Source organism: Grampus griseus (assembly GCF_964374135.1).
Source record: "Grampus griseus genome assembly, chromosome: 2".
NCBI classification, from domain to species: Eukaryota; Metazoa; Chordata; class Mammalia; order Artiodactyla; family Delphinidae; genus Grampus; species Grampus griseus.
In genome coordinates, this window is record NC_139018.1 from 150,685,809 (window position 1) to 150,712,156 (window position 26,348).

Below are 26,348 nucleotides of genomic sequence, written 5' to 3' on the forward strand. Positions count from 1 at the left end.
TTGCTGGAATAAACATTCTTCTACAATTATACAGCTGCACAAGGACATGAGTCATTCTAGAGTATATACAAGAGTGGGACAGCTTGGTTAATAAGGAATCTTTGACGATTCTGGATAAAACAACTACTCTGTAAAATGACTGAGCCAATCTGTGTTCCTCTCAGAAGACTGTGGAAGTTTCCATCGTGCTATATCTTTGCAATCTCCTCGTATTGTATGGTTTTAAAAATTAGTCTTACATATTAGAAACCTGGGCATGAACAATCTTGGCTAGATCAACTTAAAAAAAAAAGATTGTCTCTTCTGTAAATCAGAAGTAATGGTAATAGTAAGAATAGCAAGGTTATTGTACAAATTAAATAATTAAATAAAATATTGTAAAGTGTTTACGGCAAGACCTGGCATTTTGTATATTAAGTAGCTGCTTCTATAATATGAGCTGTGATACAATTAAATTCAAAAGAAAACCAGACAATAAACAGCACAGGCATTCACACAGAAAGCAGAGTATAGAACAGCCAGGAAGGAGGCTTCTCAAAGAGGACAGGACTTCAGCTGGATCTTATAGGTAGATCTCCTATGAAGACAGGTAGGACCCTCCAAGCAGGAGTGAAAATATGAGCAAATGTATTTCTGGACATGCATCTGTCTTTCCCAACACGCATGCCACTTCTGACATTGTCCCTGTAGTCACCTACATGCTGGCTGAGCACATGCCTGGCTCTCAACTTGGTAGAGCTTGTTTCTGTGGGGAGATCGGCTTCAAGCCAGTTCTTGCTGATGAGAAATTTTCTCCCAAATGTAACAACTGGGAAGTCAGTTGTTGAGTACACTGAAACTAGACTCAGGTCCTCTTCTTTGTCATGAATTAATAAAGTATATGGTAACCCCCCAAACAGATTATCATGTCAGAAACCGTGCTGCCTCTGCGACATTTCAACAACCTCAGTTTCCATCAATTATTTCCTCATATCATATATTGACCTCATGTCTTAAACCCATGAGGTAAACAATTGTTAATGCATAAATTAAAATGGCTATTTAACATTTATTTGTGTATTAACTTTTCAATCAAATTAGAATGCAAATTCATAAGGACACATTTTTTTGTCTGTAATATTGTCTATGTTAGCCCCTGCTTTCCTTAGACAGACAGGCAGACAGACAGACAGACAGACACACACACACACACACACACACCCAAGTGTAGCAATCGTCTACCTCCTACCACCACAGCTTGTGGTTCGCTCCACCTCAAATCTCTGTATTTTTAGGTTCTGGTTCCCGACCACTATCTTCAATACACTGCTAGTCCTAATTATTACTGATATCCACACACATGGAAATAATCTTAACAAAGATTTGGCTTCTCATTTTTGAAACTCCTCAAAAATCGTACGTTCAGCCTACCCGGCACTCACCTCTGAGTTCCTATCATGGACCTTGTCATTACCAATGATCACAGCCCCTCTGTAACCTTTATTTTGAGCATCCCATTTTTGACTGCAGCTTCCTTCTTTTCAGCTCATCCACTCTTATGTCTCCATGGTAACAATAACCCACCAGCCCCCAGAGACCTCACTCCCTTTCTCTTCCTGCTTTGCGGTCTTCCCACACCCCCGTCCTTCCTTCCCCAGCCACGTCCTTGGAATTGCTCCCTGCACACAACTCTAGCTCTCAGTGAAAACCACCCCTGCTTAAATCCTGCCCTACAGTCGTCACTCCACATTTGCACCATTGCATCTGAATATGGCTGGAGAAAAACTTATACCCGTGATGGTTTCCCCTGAAAGTCATGGTCATAAGCACAGGTGTACCTATGGTGGTGCCAACATCTTCCTGTTTCCTGAGCTCATTCAAATTCCCACTCTCATAAACAAACAAAGTTCCTGTTTCAAGAAATAACATAAAATAGGGCTTCCCTGGTGGCGCAGTGGTTGAGAGCCCACCTGTCGATGCAGGGGACATGGGTTCGTGCCCCAGTCCGGGAAGATCCCACACGCACATGAGCCATGGCTGCCTAGCCTGCGTGTCTGGAGCCTGTGCTCCGCAACGGGAGAGGCCACAACAGTGAGAAGCCTGCGTACTGCAAAAAAACAAAAACAAAACAACAACAAAAAAGAAATAACATAAAATAAAAAGATAGAATAAAATAAAGCCACTACAGTGGAACATCTGGAGGTTCCAACCACATGGACCCCACTGCTAGGATTTTGTGCATACTCTGCCCTCCCTTCTGTTACTAAGGCAGTGATCCTAATGCCGAGGCAGTCCCTCGTCTTGTGCACTAGATTCCAGCCTCTCGCCTATTCAGGATGACTGCTTCACTCAGTCTTTCCTCGCTTCTGCATCCATTTCTTTTGGAAGCTCACCTAATACTGTAATGTCTCCAGTCTTAAAATAAAAAGAGACAAAATCCCTCTCTAGGCTCCACTTGCTCCAATAGAAACTGGCCTATTCCCCGCAGCAAAATGCCTTACGTTATCAATACCAGTATCTCCAGTGCTCTTCCCCTCCACTCCCATCCGAAATGGACTCACACCAGGCCTTCCCCACCCCACCCCACCAAGGCTGCTCTTGGAAGGACGTCAGCGATGATAGGTTCTTGGTCCTCACCACGTTTGCCCCTTTGGCACCTCTGGACATAGGCGGCCATTCTCTCCTTGCTTGGCCCCCAGGACCACGATTTCTTGGCTTTCCACTACCGGTTGTTCAGCTGTCTCTCCTGACTCGGCTTCATCTTCTTGATCTCTCTGTGTTGGAATGCCCAGGGTGCAGTCTGTGGAATCTGGCTTCTCTCCATCTACACTCACTCGCTTCATGATCCCATCCCATCCCATGGTTTCTAACCACGTCCACAAGCTGAAGAATCTCAGATTGACATCACAGTACTGTCCCTGACCTGGACTCATATATGCAGCTGCGTTCTCAACACCGCCACTAGAATTTCTGAAACTTAACTTATCTAGAAGTGAACTCCTGATCTTTACCTTTGAACCTGCTCTCCCATAGTCTTTCTTTTCTTAGTTAAGGAAACGCCAAACTTAGGTGCACTGGCTAAAATCTTACAGCCACCCCCCAACACTTCTCTCGCACAAGCCCAGTTTATCAGCAAATTGTGTGGGGTCTGCCTTCACCACACCCCCATATCCATCTACTGCACACCACCCTACTGCCACCATCTTGGTCCTGGCCAGTATCATCTCTTGTCTGAATTATTTATCTCCCTGCTTCAACTCCACAGTTTATTTCAACACATCAGCTAGAATATGCCTTTTTAAAATAGGTAAGATTATTTACACTTATTTATACTTGTAATAATATGTTACTTCCTCCCCTGCACTTTCTATACTGTTCTACAGCTTTATTTTTCATACCACAAAACTTAAACCAACTTTTAAAATGCTATGTATTTATTTTACTTATTTCCATCTTTCCCAGTTGGAGAGTAAGCTCCATGAGGACAGAAAATTTTTACCTTTTCAGTTCCCTGATGTATTCTCAGGGTCCAAAATGGTGCCTGGCCCCCAGTAGTGGCTTAGTAAATATCTAAAAAATAGACAAAACAAAACAATATAGACAAAGACAAAACAATATAGTATAGTAAATATCTATATAGTATAGTAAATATCTAATAGACAAAATAGACAAAACAATATAGTATAGTAAATATCTAAAAAATAGACAAAACAATTTGTTGAATAGATCCTTATCCTGTCTTATTGCTTCTATTCCCCCAAATTACTACAATTTAAAAAAAATGCTACTTAAGAGTTACTCTGAGAAATCTACATACAAGAAAATGGGTGACAAAGTCAAACACAGTTCCTACTACATAAAATGAGAAATCAGAGACATGGTGAACACTGACTCTACGCAGACAGCAGCATCACGTCTCACAACAATTTTTGTCAACTGCTAGAAATCTGGGGCTGTGAATATTTGGTTAATAAAGACTTTAACCCATATGATTCTCTTTAAATAAAGGACATGAAATTATTTATAAAGCCATCATTCAAAAGTTGAATTCCAAGATTAAAGATATAAAGTTCCTTCTTGTAAATACCTCCCCCCCACAATCTCTCACGTCTTTCTCTGTCAAGAAAAGGTAACTAAAGGAATCTAGAGGCCTGGCGGTCTCTGAATCAGCAGACATCTAACCAACAACCCATGTTGGTCTGTTGTGTGAGCAAGAAGTAAAATTCGATTGTGTTAAGCCACTAAAATTGAAGGTTAATTTTTTTTTTTTTTTTTTTTTTGCGGTACGCAGGCCTCTCACTGTTGTGGCCTCTCCCGTTGCGGAGCACAAGCTCCGGACGCGCAGGCTCAGCGGCCATGGCTCACGGGCCCAGCTGCTCCGCGGCATGTGGGATCTTCCTGGACCGGGGCACGAACCTGTGTCCCCTGCATTGGCAGGCGGACTCTCAACCACTGTGCCACCAGGGAAGCCCGAAGGTTAATTTTTTAGCATAGTTAGAACTATCTAATAAATACACTCTCAGCTAGCATATGTATCCCCTGATAGTAGAGCTACATGCCATTCATCAAGGTGCCTGTGGTTTGCCAGCCTGTCATTCTTTGATATTTCTAAAATTGGGTATGCGTTAAGCAGTCTGACACAGCATTCAGGTCTAGAAGTGGCTTTAGAATTCAACTAACCTTTGCTTCTAATTTTATGAATGATTAAATTGAGTCAAGTAGCTGGAAAGAGGTAAAGCTAAAAGTGACCACAAGACCCCTTGCTCCTTACTGTTTGCTCATTCAAAACTGTCCCTCAGCAAATATGCTCTACACCTGCATGTGCATGGGTGTAATGATTATACTTGTGTGTATACATGTACATCTCTACACACACATATATATGCATTCCATATATAAAAACAGTTGGATGTTAAATTCCTATTTTCCTCGTTTAGTTTTATCTATTTTCTAACTTTTTAATTATTTTAAATTTTAGTATAATTAGCTTATGATAAACCACACACATTTTAATTATACAATGTGATAGGTTTTGACATAAGAATAAATCCATGAATCCATCACCACGATCAAGTAATAAACGTATCTATCACCCCTCAAATTTTCTGTGTCTTCTGGAATCACTGTCCTCACCCCCAACCCAATGTCCCATCCCCAGGTAAAAACAAATCTATTTTCTTTCATTAAAGATTACTTTGCATTTTTCAGAATTTTATATAATTTGGACAGAGGATCAAATCATACAGCACGTGTTCTTTGGGGGACGGGGAAGATGGGCTTCTTTCACTCAATAATTATAAGAGATTTACCCATTTTGTTGTGTGTCAGTGGTTCATTTGTTTTTACTGCTGAGTAACATTCTATTGGAAGGATATACTACAATGTGCTTATTCATTATCTCATTCAGGGGCTTTGGTTGTTTAGTTTTTGTCTATTTCAAATAAAGATACTATTAACATTCATGTACAAGTCTTTGTTTTAAATATATGCTTTAATTTATTTTGGGTGAATACCTTGGGTCACAGAGTAGGTATATGTTTAACTTTTTAAGAAACTGCAGAATGTTTCCCAAGGTGATTGTACCATTTTATATTCCCAGCAGAAATTTATGAGGGTCCTAACTGCTCCACAGCCTGACATTTTAATGTGCATATAGTGATATCTCACTGTGGTTTCATTTTCAATTCTATAATGGCTCTTGATGTTAAACATATTATCATGTGCTTATTTGCCATCTTACCAGTATCTTTCAAAAAAGCATAAGTTCTTAATTTTGCTGAAGTCTAATATCAATTTTTTACATATTTTTTTGTGGATCATGTGTTGACCTCATATCTAAGAAATCTTTGCCCAACCCAAGGAAACATATAAACTCTTTGTTATAGTCTGGGAATTTTACAGTTTTAAGTTCATGCTTAGACCTATGATACATTTTGAATTAAACCTCCACTAGTTTTTTCTTTCCTTTCTTCCCCGTATGAATATCCAATTGCTACAATGCCATTTGTTAAAAAGCTAATCCTTACCAGACTGAACTGCCCTTTTACCTTTGTCAGAGTTCAGTTGACTGTATATGTCTGGGTCTCTTTCTGCACCCTGCATTCTGATTCATTAATCTGCTAGCCTATCTTGATGCCAAAACCACACTGTCTTGATTACGTAACTGTAGAGTGATTTTTGAAGTCGGGTAATGTAAGTCCTTCATTTTTCTTTCTCGAGGTTGTTTTGGCTTTTCTAGATCTTTGCAATTTCACATGAATTTTAGAAACTGCTTGTCAGTTTCTCAAAAAAACAGAGCCTGCAAGGATTTTGGTTGAGATTCTATTGAATCTATAGATGAATTCATGGAGGATTGACAGCTTAACTATATTGAATCTTCCAATCTACGAACACAGTATATCTCTTCATTTACTAAGGTCTTCTTTAATTTGTTTCAGGATGCTTTTTTCAGGGTGCAAGACTTGTATATATTTTATTAGATGTATCTCTAAGTGCTTCATATTTTTTATTCTACTGTAGTGGTATTGTTTATTAAGTTTTAATTTTTGAAGTTTCATTTCTAGTATGCAGAAATACAGTTGAATTTTTCTAATTTTTTATTGTGGTAAAATATACCTAACAAAATTTCCCATCTTGCCCACTTCTAAGTAGACAGTTCAGTAATATCAGTACATTCACACTGTTGCACAACCATCACCTGCCTCCGTCTCCATAGCTGTCTTTATCTTGTAAAACTGAACCTCAATTATCATTCAACAATAACTCCCATTCCTCCCTCCCCACAGCTCCTGGCAGCCTTCATTCCATTTTATGTCCCTATGATTTAGACAACTCTAAGTACCTCATATAAGTGATTTCATACAATATTTGTCCTTTTGTGACTGGTTTATTTCACTTAGCATGACATCCTCAAAGTTCATTCAGGTTGTAGCAGATGTCAGAATTTCCTTCCCTTTTAAGGTTGAATATTATTCCATTGTATGGATAGACCACATTTGTTTATCCATTCATCTGTGATGTACATTCGGGTTTCTTCCAAGGTTTAGCTATTGTGACTAACGGTGCTGTGAACATGGATGTATAAATATCTCTTCAAGACACTGATTTCAGTTGTTTGGGGTATATATTCAGAAGTAGAATTTCTGGACCATATGTTAATTCTATTTGTAGCTTTTTGGGGAACCTACATACTGTTTCCACAGAGGCTGCACCATTTTACAGTCCCACCAACAGTGCAGAAGAGTTCCAAATTTTGACATCTTCATCAACACTTTAAGTGTGTGTGTGTGCGTGCGTGTTCTGATAGTAGCCACCCCAGTGGGTGTGCAGTGGTACCATGTTGTGGTTTTGATTTGCATTTCCCCAGTAATTAGTGACGTTGAGCATCTTCTCATGTGCTCATTTGTGTATCTTCTTTGGAGAAATGTCTATTTAAGTCCTTTGCTGATTTTTGAATTGGGTTGCTTGTTTTTTGGTTGTTGAGGTTTAGGACTTCCCTATATATCATGGAAATCAAGCCCTTTTCAGATTTATGATTTGCAAATATTCTTCCCACTCTGTGAGTTGCCTTTTCACTCTGTTGATACTGTCATTTGATGCACAAAAGTTATATATTTTTATGAAGTACAATTTGTCTATTTTTTCTTTTGTTGCATGTGCCTTTATTGTCATATCCAAGAGATTACTGTCAAATCTAATGTTGTGAAGATTTTGCCCTGTTTTTTCTAAGAATTTTATAGTTTAGCTCTTAAGTACAATTGATTTTTATATATTAATGTTGTGTCTTGAAAACTTGCTAAACTCATTTATTAGTTCCTCTGGCTTTTGTGGTTGTGGATTACATAGGATTTTCTAAGTAGATGATCATGATGTTATCTATGAAGAAAAACAGTTTTCATCTATTTCAGATTAAGTTACATGGAAATAGTTGGATACTTTTCAGATCCTATTTTAAGCTCTGTTAGTCAGGCTTTAGTCTAGTGTAATTTTGCTCCTCTATTGGGGAACTACATTTTTTTTTTTTTTTTTTTTTTTTGCGGTATGCGGGCCTCTCACTGTTGTGGCCTCTTCCGCTGTGGAGCACAGGCTCCAGACGCGCAGGCCCAGCGTCCACAGCCCACGGGCCCAGCTGCTCCGTGGCATGTGGGATCCTCCCGGACCGGGGCACGAACCCATGTCCCCTGCATCGGCAGGTGGACTCCCAACCACTGCACCACCAGGGAAGCCCGAGGAACTACCTTTCTAAAACTATCTGATGCCCATGGATTATGACGTTTCCCACTCTCACTCTTGGGACACAAACTAGTTCTGGCCCTGTGTTAGCCCTGAGGGTTGTTTCCTCTCCTCCTTTTGCGTAGTTTTCTCACAGGCATCAGCTCATTGGTGCTCAGCTGGAGGCTCCGGCGGGGCCCCTGCAGGTCCCCTGACCTCTCTGTTGATCCCTCTTTCCACTCCATTACTCTGCCCCACAGACTCCCATCAGCCTCCCTGGAGTTTCAGCTCTGTCTCACCCCAGGGAAATCACTGCACTCTGCCTGGATCCTCCTCCTTTGCACTTACTTGGCCTGGACACTCATTCGTGGAGAAAACGAGGGCAATCAGAGGTCTCACCTTATTCATTTCCCTCTTTCAGGGGTCCCTTTCCTTCATTTCCTGATGCCTGGTGTGCCTATATTCTGTTCAGTTTTTTAGATGTTTCATAAAGGAGGGTAAATCTGGTCCCTGTTATTCAGTCTTTGCCAAAACTGGAACCATTAATCTAATTTAAAATTAACTTTACTCTAGCACTCTTAATTGCCCACATCTAATTAAAGCCTATCATTTTGATGATATTGCCTCCATCTATGAATTTTTTTTCCCACTATGTTTTTTTAAAATTAATTTTTATTGGAATATAGTTGTTTTACAATGTTGTGTTAGTTTCTACTGTACAGCAAATATTTATTCTTGCCAGCTTGACATCTTGACTGTTCTAAGCTGTAAGGCCACGTGGTTTGGAAATAGGGTGTATTCACATATCAGGACGTTTCCCCAACAACCTTGTTGCTGACTTGCTTCTTCTAGAACTGACCTTACAGCAGCCTCTTTTGCCAAACACTGTGATTAAATGCTTTTTCCTGAGGTCAATAGAGCCACTTCAGCATTACCATTAGAACAATCTGTCCTATTATCACAGTCTGTGTTTTAGAACAGACTATCAGCTGTCCAGTACCAAGAGTATTTCAACGGTTGCATGTTAACACAATTGTTGCGGTTTTAATTATTTTCCTTTGTTTCTCCTTTTAAACTACAAAGTATGAACCATCTATTAAAATAAGGAGTAATTACACATTTTAACGATTTTTTACTTGCTTTAGCTCACCTGTTGTATCAATTTGGATGAGGATGCAGTCTTATATTTGAAAGTATTGTAGGCTCTCGGCAAAACACTTATGTCTTTATTACAATATGTCAGCCTTTGTACTTAGAGACCTTTGAGGACCTATTTAGTCTTCATATGAGCTTTTGGACTTATATTGAAAATGGATGATTTTAGTTAGAAAAAAAGACGTCTTGAAAAATGTCTTTTTGTTGAGTTCTTTCCTCTTGCTGGCAAATCTGAACTTATTTTGGAATGAATTAGTAGCACACTGCCATTAAATGTGACCGTCTGGTCGGTTAATCATCCTTCCCAAGTCTAGCAGCATTCTGGCAGAAACCATTGTTGAGGATGAAAAATTGTAAGTCATCTACTTTGAAGAGCTTCACAGCTCTAATAAATGTGATGTGTCAGCTACTTCGTTTCTAAGGGATTTTCTTTTTTTTTTTTCTTTTTTTTGCTTCCTATAATTTTCTAAGAAGGAATAAAGTTATAAAGGAGCCTACTTTCATGCGAATGAATTGCACGTTTTGGTTCAGGTCACCCTGCTAAATTTTACACTTAATAAATAATAAATGAAGATAGTAGAATGGAGAAGTGTTAAAGAGACAGCACATCCCTCCTAGAAAGAGCTTTTTGCCGGAAGAACTGGGCTTAGTTTCACACAAGTAGTCAGGAATCTAAAGCACAACAATAGCTGCAACTGTGATTTGGTTCAGGGAATGATTGTGATAATAAATGCTCCCGGTGCCATTCTTGTCTTTAGTAATAGCTATATTTAGTTTATTTTAAATGGAACGATTTAACACCTAACAGGAAACACAGTCTGGTGCCTTTTGAGACAGAGACAGAGTTCTCATGATCTTTCTTTCATTCATATACTAACCTTTAGTCGAAGAGAAACAGTTGGCTATTAAATAGCTCATTATGTGTAGTTAATAGTTGTGTGAACATTTTAAGGATAAACAGGATACTCTTCCAAAGATCAACTTTCACCTATTCTTTAAAATAAAAATGTGTCTATTCTACTTCTTAAGTGAAAATTACAATCTTGTTAAAATGGCGCTGACTCTCTCAAAGATATTTGACTATTTCACTGAATTGATACAACTCCCTTACCAGCGATACTTTTCTTTAGCAGGGCAATCACTGGAGTTAAATAGATGGCTCAGTCTTCATTCAGTCACTCTGTGTTCTGAAGCCTTCAGATGCTGCTTCCAAAGGATGCCAATTAAGACTTTGGCATTTTTAAAATATCTTCTTTTTCTGAGGATTTCCCTGACTTGAACAGGGAGGATACAGGAAAATTCACAGATGGCAGGTCTTCGGCCTGGCTTGATTACAGAGTCTCAGGAATGGAGCTGTGTAGTCTTCTATTTTTCATTATTTCTTTTCCGAGATTTCACTGAGCTATGGTTTGTTTTTTTCTTTGCTTTCATGATGCCTTTCTGAGTTTGCTGAAGTAAAGACTCTGAAGCTAAAATCCCTTGTAACACTGACAGAGTTTGTATTTGTTTCCTACAGCTGGTGTAATAAATTACCACAAATTGGGTGACTTAACCCAACAGTTTATTCTGTCAAAAGAAATCCAAAATCAAGGTGTTGCTAGGGTCGTGCTTCCTCTGGGACACTGGGTAGACGCCCTCCATGCCTCGTTCTAACCTCCAGCAGTGTCATCAGTCCTGGCTTCTGTCATCACAGGAAGTTCCCCCCTATGTCACTGTCTTCTGTGGCATCTCCCTTTTTATAAGGGCACAGGTCATATTGCTTTAGGGCCCACCCTAATGACCTCATCTTAACTTGATCACATCTGTGACCTCTATTTCCAAATAAGGTCACATTCACAGGGATAGGGAGCTAGGACTTCAACACATCATTTTTGGGGACATAATTCAATCTGTAACAGGATTCTACTCCCTCAAAGGACAATTTATGAAATTGACTTTTTATCCTCTTTTATTTAAAAAGAATAATTTACATTAGGAGTGTTGTTAAAAAACTACTAATTTGAGCATCCAGATTCATTGAATGAAAAATGAAAAGAACATTAAGAAAGTTATTGGGCTTATCCCCAGGCTTACTTTTTACCATTTATTGACAACATGGGCAAAGGATGTTTCACTGATACGGGTTCATAGATCTATGAAGTATCTTCTTATTTGGTTGACATTCAAACAGTATCAACTACTCTAATTCCACTGTTGTGGACTCATTTTGCCTGATACATTTTCATAAGCACATCAGACTCATCTTGTCCAAAGCTCACTAGCTCTTCCCTCCACCTCTCCTCACGTCCAGTCCTTCTCTAGTGATTGGCACCAACACTCACTCAACTCAGTTCAACAATCCAAATATGTGGGAGCCACCCCTGACAAGTCCCGTATCCTCATCCCTGTACATTTGCTCACCAAGTCGTGTCAGTTTTATCTCATCGGTGATGTTCAAATCTGTCCACCATCATTTGAGCCACCTCTCTCACATGCACCACCTCAATCACCTCCTAACATACACCCCTGCATTCACGCAGGCCCCCCATTAACCCCTCCCCATTTACAACCACAGTGAGCGTTAAAAAGCAAAAATCAAACCATGCCCCTCTCTAGAGCTAACTCAGTAAGTATTCCTTTCTTGCTAGACAAAGACAAAAAACCCAGAACTGGGTATTCTAGGCCTGCCTTACCTACTGCCAGCTGTTTCCTCTCTGTTTCTGAGTCCAAGATCAAGGCACTGGCAGACTCAACGTCTGGTGAGGACCCGCTTCCTGGCTATAAACGGACTTCTCCCTGTGTCCTCACATGGAGTAAGGAGTGAGGGAGCACTCAGGGTCCCTTTTATAAGGGCACTGATGTCATCATGCGGGATCCACCCTCAAGATCTCATCACTTCCCAAAGGCCCCACCTCCTAACACCATCACATTGGAGGTTAGGAGTCAACAAATGCATTTTGGAAGGACACATATATTCATTCCATAGCAGACCGCCAAAAATAATTATTTTCTTTCGTTTGAACACTGTGCATTTCTAGCCTTTACAGCCTTGTACAAGTGATTTCTCCAATCTGGAGCACAGCCCTCCCATTCTCTCATGTTTTTACCTTCTCCCAGTAAATATTTCCTCTTATTTCAGATTTCAGATCAATTGTCCCATTTTTGACTCATAGTCAACAACATTCCAGCCCCATCCTTCCTGATATACATTCATGGGGGACACATTATCTTCCTAGAAAACCTAACAGCAATCATAAGCAAGTAGATGTGTATTTAGCTGTCAAGAAACTTGTCTTCACTGATAGGATACAAATTCCATGAGGACCAGGATTAGATCTGCTTTCTTGTGACTCTGTCCCTGGATTTTAGTATTTACGACCACCTGTTGAGTGAATAAGTATGCAAGTAATGAAGACACAAATAATTAAAATTTAATCCTATTCTCCTCTGATTCCCTGGAAACCATTCTTCTCAATGTGGTCTTTAGGTTGAGTTGCAGACAGCACAGTGGGGGGGACTGCACCAAGATTTAAAGAAATCCTTTGTTTTGAAGATGTGGGTATTGAAAGAGACAGTGCATGTTTTTTAATCAATGTAAGGTAAAAGAACATTTCTGTGCAGACGTCCAGAAAGGAGTAAAGTGGTTCTTAATGTTCCTTATACCCTGAAGAAGACTCCTTGCTTCCTTGAGGACACTTGAGTCTGTAAGTATTTTTAGTGTAGATGAAAGAGTGTAGCAAAATGCAAATAATTTATGTTCTGAAAATAGAAGTATAAATAATGTATTGAGTATATAAAGCAAAACTGTACATAATGTACTTCTCTAATCTACTTGGAATTCAGGGCACTGCTAACAGCAGAACTGATGTATGGTATAAGAAATAGCATCAAAAGAATGAATGACACTGTGAGGGGGCCTGGTGAAGCCTTTGTCAATGTTACTACCTAATTTTTGCTGATTACTTTCTTGGAAATTTAGAGCTGTAGCTGAAGGCTGTAAGAGAGCATTTTGTCCAGTTCCTCAATCATTCCATTCCTCTCAGAGAAGAGGAAGGTATCCCACAAGAAAAGCAACAGAGACCAAGTTCTACGAATAGTGCCACCACTTATCATTTTAACCAATGGGAAGAGATTCCTATTTCTCATTCTTTGCTTTCCTCCTGAAAACCTCATAGTACTTCACTTGTTGATATGTAATACTTAACAATAACTTTTTATGTTCTGGCGAATAAAATGCAAAGCGTATCTTAAGTAAAATCAAGATGTGCACTTTGAAGCTTAGTTCACAACTGTGAGGTACTACCCATCATTGGGTGCCCAGTGAGACCCTTAGTATTGACTTGTTTAATTTTCCTCACCTGTCAATTGGATGAAATTATTTTTCTACTTCAGAGGGTTATTGTGAGCAGTGCTTACTTCAGACATATAATGGGCATTAAACTTAGCTGTTAATCTCTCTTTCCCTTTTCCCCCGAAAAACACAGGTCATTTGCAGCACATTGTTGAAATGCTCAGAAATCCATAAAAGAATCCCTACTATGTCCCATGTATCCTGGCCTTAAAAAGACTTCAGACCTTCTCAGTTGGCTTCATTGATAAACTGTTTATGCTTTAAGAAATGAGTACTTCAATTCTGAAAGTGTGCAGCCGACCCTACATGGTGTGTATTTTACAGATGATGAAGATGGTTCTAGAAATGAGGTCTCAGTGCACTGACAAAGGAGGAGCAGTAGAACCTGTCCTTTGGGAGATTTGCTGTAGAAAAGGAAGGGGATCCAGTCAGCTCTTTTTTTTTTTTTTGAAGTATAGTTGATTTATAATATTATGTTAGTTTCAGGTGTAGAGCATAGTGACTCAATATTTTACAGATTATATTCCATTGAAAGTTATTAAAAATAATGCCTATAATTTCCTGTACTGTATAATATATCTTGTAGCTTATTTATTTTATGTGTTATGGTTTGTATCTGTTAATTCCATACCCCTATCTTTCCCCTCCCCACCTCACTGGTAACCACTAGTTTGTTTTCTATATCTGTGAGTCTATTTTTGTTTTGCTATATACATTCATTTGTATTATTTTTTAGATTCTACATATAAGTGATATCATACAGTATTTCTCTTTCTCTGTCTGACTTATTTCACTAAGCATAATAATATTCTCTAGGTCCATCCACATTGCTGTAAATGGTAGAATTTCATTCTTTTTTATAGCTGAGTGAGATTCCTTTGTGTGTGTGTGTGTATATATACTGCAACTTCTTAAGCAACTTGGACACTTGGGCTGCTTCCATGTCTTGGCTCTTGTAAATAGTATGAATATTGGGGTGAATATATCTTTTCAAATTAGTGTTTTCATTTTTTCAGGAAATATATCCAGGAGTGGAATTGCTGGGTCACATGGTAGTTCTATTTTTAGTTTTTTGAGGACTCTCCATACTGTTTTCCATAGTGGCTGCACCAATTTACATTCTCACCAACAGTGCACAAGTGTTTCCTTTTCTCCACATCCTCACCAACATTTGTTATTTGTAGGCTTTTTGATGATAGCCATTCCTACAGGTGTGAGGTGATAGCTTATTTTGGTTTTGATTTGCATTTATCTAATAATTAGCATGATGCTGAGCACCTTTTCATGTGCCTGTTAGCCATCTGTATGTATGTCTTCTTTGGAAAAATGTCTTTTCAGGTCTTCTGCCCATTTTTTGATTGGGTTGTTTGTTTTTTTGATATTGAGTTGTATGAGCCATTTGTATATTTTGGATATCAACTCCTTGTCCATCATATCATTTGCAAATGTTTTCTCCCATTCTGTAGGCTGTCTTTTCATCTTGTCAATGGTTCCTTTGCTGTGCAAAAGCTTTTAGGTTTAATTAGGTCCCATTTGTTTATTTTTGCTTTTATTTCTTTTGCCTTTGGAGACAAATAAAAAAAATATTGCCGTGATTTATGTCAAAGAGTGCTCTGCCTATGTTCTCTTCTAGGAATTTTATGGTTTCAGGTCTTACATTTAGGTCTTTAAATCATTTTTAGTTTATTTTTGTATATGATGTGAGGAAATGTTCTAATCTCCTTCTTTTACATGTAGCTGTCCAGTTTTCTCAGTACCACTTACTGAAGAGACTGTCTTTTCTCCACTGCATATTCTTGCCTGCTTTGTCATAGATTAATTGACCATATGTGCGCAGGTTTATTTCTGGGCTCTCTATTCTGTCCATTGATCTATGTGTCTGTTTTCGTGCCAGTGAGTCCTCCTGTGATTTAAATCTTGTCTCCACTTCTGCTACCAGCCAGATGAAACTCTCTGCTCTTGAAAGGCTCTTGTCATTAGGCCATGCCCACATTCACACTCTCTGTATCTTTAGGTAACTGACTTGGGGCTTTTCTATACCTGCAAAATCCCCCACAGCAGACCCTGAATAGTGTTTGACTAAATGACCAGCAGTCAGGAATCAGTGGGTGGGGTGTCTTTAGAATTCTGCCTGCCATTCTGGTTAATTTCAACAAGACATTTTGTTGGAAGGATGTAGGGAAGACCTAAGAATTGGTGGACAGGCTGAAGTGACAGGGACAGGGGACGCTGGTGGGCCATGGGGCTGGAACAATCTGTCATTGTCCCCACACCACCCTCCGGGCTTCAGCAAGTTTCACTCTTCTTGTCACGCTGGTCATGAATCTAATTATAGTTATGGAGTGTCTAATTGACGAACTGGGATCACATCCCAACGTTCTGGCCACAGGAATAGCAGAATACCTGGATCAATGGGCTGTTTGGGGGCCATCAATTAGGGAAAGATGTGTTTAAACAAAATGCAGTGTGAAATGCACTCATCTCGCAATTTCACTAGAATGAAATCAGTTCCTAAAATGTCTTCTACTAATATCATTTCATGACAGAGACTTGGTGTCACACCATCTGAGTTCAAATCCTGGCTGTGCTATGAGCAGCTGATCATAGATTTTCTTATTTACAAAACATTGACAATATTTCTACTGCACATGTGTTAAGTGAGATGAAAAACGGAACAGTCACTTCCCACAGTGCCTGGTACATAGTAGGTCCTCAATAACTGTCTAAATATTCTCTTTTTATTATGAACAATACTGATCTAATTCACCGAATAAATGTAAGTGTAGTTACTTAACTTTATGTAAAATAATATCAAAAGATGTGTGCCATGTTCTTAAGATGTAACTACTTCTTCATCTGCATTTTGCACACATGCCTGTTATAAACAGCTGAAATACCCTCTCAAGAACAGCACACATGGTTGCTGGAATCAAGACTAAGTGTAGTTCCAGCCCCATCACTTACTATGGCAAGTTACTTACTTGGTAAGTTGTCTGACTTCTACATATCCAGTTTTCTCAACTGCAACCTCCTAGGGTTTATGTGGATATCAACATTTTATGACATTAGCTTTAAAGTCTTCAGCCCAGTGCCTGATCCATGCCAATTAATACACATTAGATGCTTTAAATATCACAATCATGAATGCACTATATATGTAATCTAAACAGCAATACTGATGAATGTCTAAAAGGGAAAAGCATTGGGACAATCAGCAGTCCTATCGCAAGACTATTTTTAATTACAGCATTTTAAAAATAGCTGCTACAATTATTCTGAAGCTGACAGTGATCTGAATCTGAAGACACGCTGTGAAGTGCTATGCTAATCAAGAGAGCTCTCAATCCAGGGAGAGAACACATCAGGCTGACAACAAGCCTGAATTAAGATCCCACAGTATGAAGCCTTACATCTAGAAATGACTGTTGCTGTTATTTGCAAGAGTTTAGAACAGGAATGGAATGCACTTCCACTTGCTAGTGAATAAACTGAGGTATTTGCTGAGGAAGATACAGAATTTCCAGACCACTTGTCTCCTGGGAAAATCTGCTCCCTGTGACCATTAACTGTTACTTCTGCATATTCTACTTCCCAACCGAAAAAGAAACCATCAGATCTGTGTCCAGATGTGTATAGAGCAGCCCCATAAGTCCAATACCCTGAAGGTCCTAGTTATTATATCAGCTAGAAAGGATATTACAGTAGTATTTCTTTTTTTCAGTGGTCCACAATAATAATTTTCTGCCTAAGTTAAAATTCCTTTTTTCCCATTTACTCATGCCTTCACCCTCTTAGATATGGAACATATTTTCTTTAATTGTCTCTGTCAAATGTCCCTAATCCATCATCCACAGTACAACCCGAGGAAGCATCAAGATCATATTATCATTTCTCCATGATTTGCCACATCAAATGCCAGAAAATATGCCTAGGTTGCTTCAGTCTGCCTTCCCTTGACTAACAGCACCTACGTGTGTAATCACCCATAAAAGCTACATCCCACGGTACTGCTCACCATGCTCTACAATCATGTCTCCTTGACTTTGCTAGTTTCATTTCTTAACCACATTTCAAGTGCCTTATCTTTTTTTGTTTTTTTTTGTTTTTGGGGGGGGGATTTTTTTTTTTTTTTTTGCGGTACACGGGCCTCTCACTGTTGTGGCCTCTCCCGCTGCGGAGCACAGGCTCCGGACGCGCAGGCCCAGCGGCCATGGCTCACGGGCCCAGCCACTCCGCGGCACGTGGGATCTTCCCAGACCGGGGCACAAACCCGTGTCCCCTGCATCAGCAGGCAGACTCTCAACCGCTGCACCACCAGGGAAGTCCCAAGTGCCTTATCTTTCTTAAGTCCTTTTCTCCAGCCCCATAATTTGAACTTTATTCTTTATTATCACCATTGTTTACGATCACACAATATTTTGCATTCAATAAGTGGGTCCCGAATGATGTTGCAAGAGTTCCTTCATGGCTCTGAATTCACTCAATGCTCAAAACGAGTCATGGAATAAGTAGGATAAATACTGCAACCCACATGGGCAAGTGTACAGTGGTGGGGGGGAGGTAAGGGAACACATATAATGCAAATAAAAAGCACTAAATCTGGTACTTTTGATTCCAGATATTTCCTGAATATGGTTGAAAGAAGGTAGAATGGACTAGATATAACAACTTCCAAATACACAAAGTATTTCATTTTGTGTATTTTTGCCATTTATAAATAGACTTTTTCCTTGACGCCTGATAGCAACTCAAGTATTTTATATTCATTCATTCATTTATTCATTAAAAAACCAGACACCGAATACCTGCCACAGTGTTTTCATAGCTTTTCACTAAAATTCAAAAGGAATGGTGAATAAAATCAAGACAGTGGCACCAGACTGTTGGTGGTCACCCTATTCTCCACTGGCATGCACTCAGAGAAAGGAAGACAAGCCAGGTGCATTTAAGAAGGTCCCTGAGGAAGAAGGACAAAATGTTGATTTTATTAATCTTCATTCTTGAGCACGTTATTTTCATTACTTTGGAATTAAAAATGAGAGGGACACACAGAGCAGCTGTGTCTAGAAAAAGCTGTCCCACCCAGCTAACTGCAAGCTCGAGCAGCCACTTTCCCAGGCCACGCCAGAACAAAGAGACCAAAGCATGGCTGCTTGACTCGGGTGTTTGATAGACGTGGCCTCGAGAGTGAAAGAAATGAGCCTGTCACCTCAAGGAAAATCGATGGTATTTGTGGCCAGTGACAGAATTAGAGCTTTCATGTGAAAATTAAAATATCGGAAAATGTGTATATGGTACCATGAACTTGAGAGTTTCTCGACATGCAAAGACTTTTCTGATGAAATCAGTGTTCATAATTAACAAACGGGATATTTCTGAAATTGTACTATGAAACATTTCACCATTTGGAAGATCTTTATAAGTCAGTGATCCTTCACTGTTTCGTGTGTAAAGTGGGGAGGTTATTACAATATCACAAATCTGTTTTGTTGCTAAATAGGATGATATATAGAAATGCTTGCCAGAAACATGGTCCTCGGTAAATGTATCCTCTCCTGTTACACTGCAAGATGTTTAGATCCCTGGGTCATTTTACTGAGAAGAAGAACCAGGTTGCAAGATGATGGTCCAGGAGAAGGAAGATGAGAAAAGGTTAAGATGACGTGCTTTATACCATTACGGGTCCCAGATCCTCGGCGAGCCCAGACAGGACCCTGGCCATGTAGGCACTGTTGCCTCTCACAGATTTCCCTTCCTTTATTATGGATTCCCAGTTTTACCACAATACATACTTCAGATATCCTTTAAGCACTCTCCTTTTTAGTAATTTAATCTGTTAGTATATGTAAAGTCTATAATATTGACAGTTCTCTCTTTCAATGCTGTTTTACCAACAGTTTTATTGTTTGTCGAAGTTCTGAAGCTTTAATTGACTTTGGTCATAGCATACAAAACCAACTGATGAAATCAATAGCAATCATTTGTCAGGATAGATTATTGAAAGGGTAACCAGACACATATGATCTCAACTTACAATTGGCCATTTTTAATACTCTTTTGTTATTCTTCCACAAGGATAATAAGATAACAGCTTCACCTTCATCATATGGTAAAGTTAGGATTTTTCCAAGTAGAAGGTTATAAAATGAGTTAACTGCAGAAACACCTTATTATGTAATAGATGTAAAATTAACAGACATAAATTAATACCCATTACTCAAGTTTTTAAAATATTGTAAAATATTTTAAAATTATAAAATTAATATGTAGTTATAGTAAAACATTTAGAAAATGTAGTATTTTAAATATGACATTGAACATGAAATATGGTTTTATTAAATTGACTTTTTCTACCTAATGTACTGATGGATAAATTATAAAGAATGGAAACTTGGATAGTCACTGTACCAAAGCAGAATGTGGTCAGTCCTATGCCATATAAAACATGTGAATTCAGTCTGCTGATCTGTCCATCTCATCAATGTTTATGATATTGGACTATGCCCGTATAATAAAAATATATATTTATATGAATCTACACGACCCTGATACGTTACTCACTTCTTTGAATCCGACACTGTTCCTCTATAAAAACAGATAGTAGCGTTATTCGTAAAGATATTTGTGCGCATGTGTTGGCTAAAAGACTAAGAGAGAAATTTTGTGCCTGATACAAAACAAGCTCAATAAATATTGACTTCCCTTTAGCTCCACTAGTTCCAACAAATTAATGGGAAGTTTATTGTATATGCATGCAGTGACCATGATTATTATGAAGTTTAAAGTGTACTTTTGTTTGGCTAGTTTATATCTACTGATCCAAGGGTTAGAGCCAGTGTAGTTTTGGGCTACACAGCTTGCGTAGTGTGTAGAGTGTGTGTGTGTATGTGTGTGTGTGTGTGAGTGTGTAGCAGGTGTATAAACCCAAATCTACGTGAACACAGTCAACTAATTCCCTATGTCTTTACTGAAACAACCAGGCAACTGTGTGTCTTCTTTCATGCTGCTGCTCAGTAATGTGTTTACTCATTTCTTCCCAAGATTACAGTTTGCACGACAGTGCCGATGGGAAATCGCCCTTCTCCTGTGTTTTTGCTGGAAGGCAAGTGTAGTAGACAGAGCCAGAACTCCACTGGGGACTGCAGATGTTTTGAGAGCACAAGTAGATTTTCACAACTTCCAAGTACTGGACGGTCCTTGCTAAACATCTTTTTATGAGCAATGATTGAAAATTTTCAATGGGAATAATTTTCCAGTTGAAAGAATAAAAACGAAAACAATCATAATGAGAAACAATAAAAATCCTTTTTACGTCTGAAGATTTTGTTAGTCGTCTTATCACTGGGGTGTTTCGGCAGTGGGTTAGCTAGCTGGGGGAAACTTTAATCTCTGCAGGCCATGTAGCCTCTCTGTACCTCACTAAGGGTTATTAACACCTGTCTCTCGAGATCTGTCATTACTTGATCTGTCATTACTTCTTGTGTTCATTGGAAATAAAACCATTTCCATTTGCAGTTATCACACTCAAATCTGCAGGTTTCGCTCTTTCCTATGAGTCCTGCTAAGCGGCAAGTCTCAGAGAAGTATCTTTCTTAACATAAGGAGAATTTGTAAGACACAGGTAACCTTTTTAATAACAAAATATTCAAGTGACCGCAGGAGGGCGACCTGAGTGAGGGTCTCCAGGGCAGCCATGGGGAGGAGCTCGGACACCTCAGTACCACACAGACTGTCCCTAGAGGATGATAAAGTTACAGACCTGCAGCCAGCGTGTGGCAAGTGTGCAGGGGTGGGTGGTCCAGGGAGGAAAAAGTTGTCTGTGATAATACTGGTTCCTGTATCACTTGTGGGATAGACCAGGCAGGAAACGGTAGACGGGTCTTATGTGTGCAGCTCCCGCTCGGCTCCCACAGAGGCGTGTCTGTGGAATCGTGCTCAGCTGGGGACGTGGGTCCAGCCACAGAATGCCACTGTCATCACATCTCCCTTAGTTTGTGAATCACGGGCCTGGGTGTCCAACAAAGGATGCTTCAGAGAGTCTTACTGCAACAGGGTTCCCTGCATCTGATGACATCACCCTCAGCCAGCCTGAAGGATGGAGTGGTGGCAGGGGGCAGACAAAAGATTTGAGTTCCAGCAGAAGCCTCAAACTGGGTGGTTTGTTCAAGGCTCTACAAAGAATAGCATCAAAACAATAAGCAGGGGGTAGGGTGACACTTTTAGGGAACAGTACGCTTTTTAAAATAAATAACTGTGAGAATGCTGTCTCTTAGTTTTTCTTGGCTGCTGGTATTAGGGTAGGAAGTAAACAGAAATGGAGAGCGACACCTTCTTGCTGTGAATATAGAAATTCCAAACAAGATTTAAGTGGGAAAAACTCTATGCCCAGAGAGATGAGTTTCTCACCCTTGATGTGTCTGTTAAGATGCCGCCTGGAAACCATTAGCCGACTTCCAGAACTGCTTGCTGCTGTGTGATTGTGATTTCATATTCAAGTCACAGAAGACTTATAATTGAATAACAAGAGCGGTTGCTCTCTTGGAAGCCAATTATTAGACGTCTACATACAAAGGTGATAACCCATATTGTGAGGTTCCCTTTTGTTTACTATCAATAAATTCCCCCTCCAAATCAGTTATCATTCTTAAGAATCCACATTTATGTTCAGAAGGGGAAGAGCTAAATTCCAAACTGTTAGCAGGAAGACCATGGTTAAGTATATTTTATTCTGTGGCACAGAGTAAACTTGTGTGGTGGGAAAATAAAGAACCAGATAAAAACTCAAAAGGGAGAGGGAGAAGAATGAGTGTTGATCTGCCTGTATGTCTAAGGAAGTTCTTAAAAAGAAATAGAATAATGTAAATTTTCTGTTTTCTCCCTTTTGTATCCTAAAATTCTTTTCTATAAAAAAAAAAACAGAAACAAAACCCAGCAAGTAAAAAGCTTAGAATATGTTTCTTTAAAAATATATGTGTTCACAAAAGAATTTTTCCTTTTGTAACATCAACAAATTCATTAGTTGTCCTGGACCTTATATATTTCCCCACTACATTATAACCATGAACATGAACTCATTAAAAAAGTCCTTGAGCCCAATCCCATTATAGACGTCCCCTCCCTGCTTTGTTTCTTTTCATTGTTAACACAGTGAACTTTGTTTGACCTAAAATTTGACTAGAACAGAATTATATTTCTAGGAGTTAAGAGTCCTCAGATAACCACTTGAGAATTCATTTTGCTGTTAAATTTGGATAATAATGGATTTATGTTATTAGAAAGAAGAAAGTAACTGACTAAACTAAGAGGTAAGAGTTCCGGGCCATGTTTAATGTTAAATTGGTTCCAGATACAAAGTGTAGCTTTCCTTGGAGGCCTTGATGGGTGGAGACAAGCAGAGAGACTTCATGTTATAAACATGTTCTTGGCGTCTGTCATGAAAGTGTAGCTTCACCCCACAATTTGCTAACATTTATGCTTAGAATAGTAAATCACTCTTCCCAACAAGTTGAGCTTGGCAGAAATTCTATTAAAAAGTTAGGTCAGAGAACCCTGCTCAGGAACACAAACAGAAGGAGATACCCTCTGAAAGGATACAAATTACCCCGCCAGCCACTGGCTACATCCTATATCCGCGATCACCATTTCAGCAACTTTTCAGGAAAATAAATGTGTGAGCTCTATTGGAGGGTAGATGGTGAAGTGTCAGCATCTACTGTCTAGATTATTAACAATATCTTATAATGTCCCTAGCAGATATGATTGTACACTTTGAGGGATGTGTCAACGTACACAAGGTAGAGAATAGAGACTTTCTTCTACCAAGAACCACTGACCAATTTGACAAGAAATCAGTTGAGTTCCAAAACCTAGTAATGGAATGAACAAAAGCTGTTGACTAATTATGTAGAGATGATAAAATACACAACAACAAAAAACAAAAACCAACAGATTATTAAAGAGTCAACTATGTAAAGACAGAAGGGAAGATAGCTTTGAACTGCGTTTATAATATCCTATTAAGACTAATCAAGGAGAAACAGAGCAGGGAGGGAGGCCTCTTAGGAGGAAGATATCCAGGAGGCTAATGGCAGGCATGAGGAAAACCAAGGAAGAAAGAAGAAGGGAGGTGAGGGCTGTCAGACACAGACATCAGCACCCCACCCAACCCAGGCTGCCACACACACCCTCCAGAACATCTGAGTCATGACCACCATAACAGGAGCCTGAGAACAAACTAGGGTGAGCCTGCCTGCATCCTGCATATATTAAACAGAACAAAACAAAAACTAAACAAATCCAATCTTACTATGCCCTGAAAACCTCAGACTAAGAAATGCCAGGGGATTCTCCTGATGGCCCTGAGCCCTCCCAGGATTAGGACAAGGTCTGTGGATAGCGACAGCCTTAAAGGACATGCCACAGCTCTCAAATAATTGCACTCTTTCATTATTTTGTCATTTGCTTGATGTATTAAGATAACTACTTATTATGGCTTATTTTTCAGTCTCAAATCGTGGAGGGTATTAACGTGGTTTTTCCAGTGAAAACTATTTTTCCATGGTTTTCGGCTGTATTTGCTAAATCTTTTTTCAACATCTTTTAACAGTTTTCTGGTCATTTTTAATGGGATTCGCTTGCCAGTTCCCATCTCATATGTGATTTTGATCTCACTCCATTGTCATCCTCCCCACCTTTCCCCTAACAGAGGGGAGATGTGAGCTCCAGGGCTTTGGGCTGAGGGGCTTATGCTCTGCTTCTCCCTCTTCCAACCACCTTGACACCAGGCAGTGCAGGGGAGGAAGGATGTGCTGATCTGCCAAGACTTTCAAAAAAAGAGCACCACATGCTGGTAGGGGCAGGGGCTCAACGGCAGGCATTTATTGTCTCAGATCTGCAAGCCAGAAGGCAGACATAAGGGTTTCAGCAGGACTGGTTTCTTCTGAGGCCGCTCTCCTCAGCTTGTAGATGGCTATCTTCTCCCTGGGTTCTCACGTGGTCTTCCCTCTGTATATATCTTTGGGTCTAAATTTCCTCTTTGGATTAGTTCAGCACCATATTGGATTAGGGTCCACCCAAATGGCTTCACTTTAATTTGATTATCTCTGTGAAGACTTGTAGGGGAGGACTTTCCCTCTACCCTCCTAGGTTCCACTACTGGGTCTACAAAATAAACTGATGACACAAGAAAAGATATACAAATGTATACATTTATAATATCATGTGCACGGGTGTCATAGGAAAAACAAACAAACACACAAGTAAATACCTAAAAGGGTATACCCCATCTCCAAACACAGTGACATTTTGAGGTCCTGGGGGTTAGGATTTCAACATGAATTTTAGAGTGTCACTAACTATTCAGCCCATAACAGGGGTCATGAGATATGTGCCCCGCAACCCCAATTCCTTTTTTATAACATTTTTAATTGTAGTAAGAACACATCATGAGATCCAGCCTCCTAGGAAGTTTTAAGTGTATACTCCAGTACTATGGACCCTGGGGACCATGCTGTCCAGCAGGTCTCTGCAGTCTTTTCATCTTGCTTAACTGAAACTTTACACCTGTTGACTAATAATGCTCCATTCCCCCTCCCCAGCCCCTGTGCACCACTATTCCGGTCTGGGATTTGGAATTTGACTATTTTAGATACCTTTGTCGTCCTTCTGTGTCCAGCTGAACACAATGTCCTCATGCGGATTCATCCACGTTGTCCCATGGTACAGAGTTCCCTTCACTGTAAAGGTTGACTAGTATTCCGTTGCATGGATATATGGCACTTTCTTTACCATTCCTCTGCCCAGCACTTGTGTTGAGACTGGGAAGGGGTTTGTTCAGACAACGAAGGGCCAGTGTCTCTTGACTTCGCTGCTGGCTGTGGTGCTTGTTGCCCCTGCTCCAACACTTACGGGCCACAGGGCCTTGTGTGAATCTGCTGCCGGGCCCCGTGACCAGCCCCCCTTGCATAGCTCCTCTGGCAAGTCCTCTGGCACAGCCCACAGCTGCTCAGAGGCAGCAGATACGAACACCTCAGGGCCTCTTGGTGCGATGCCAGCGAGGTGAGGTAAGCCTGGTTCTGGGGGTGCCCTGGGCAGTCAGCAAGCCCAGGAGTCCCTGCCAGGGTCACAGTGGGTGCACAGCTGCTGCTCTGCCTCCCAGCCCAGCTCTGCCACCTCCCTTTCTCACATGCAGAGGCAGGTGGGCCAGGCTGCTGGCTATTGGTTCTCCAGAAAGAGGATGAGCTGCTCACATTTTCTCTGGAAGAACCTAGAAGCCCCTCTCCCTTGCTTTGGGGATGCAAAAGAGGTACTCCCTTGCCCCTAATTCTTTTGGCAAAAGACATACGACAAGGATTCCCTCTCCCTTCTCTATTCTTCTTTTATAAATGGGTTCTGGAAGTGGGAACTTGAGGTGATGGCTGAGAATAGAAAGGCTAGTTCCTTCTCAAGAGAGGTTTGTGGCCTCATTTATGGAGAACTCTCTTTATATAATATGGGATTCTTAATGCCCCTTGGTCCCCCAGCTTTGTGTCCCAGCCATCAGTTCTGGAGGAGCAAGAAAGTCCCACTCAGTACTGTATTACAAAGAGTTTTGGAATTATCTAGAGGGCTTCCTCAAGTTTATCCTGGCACTGCCAAAGCACACTGCAGGCTTCTGGGTTCTCAACAAAGACAC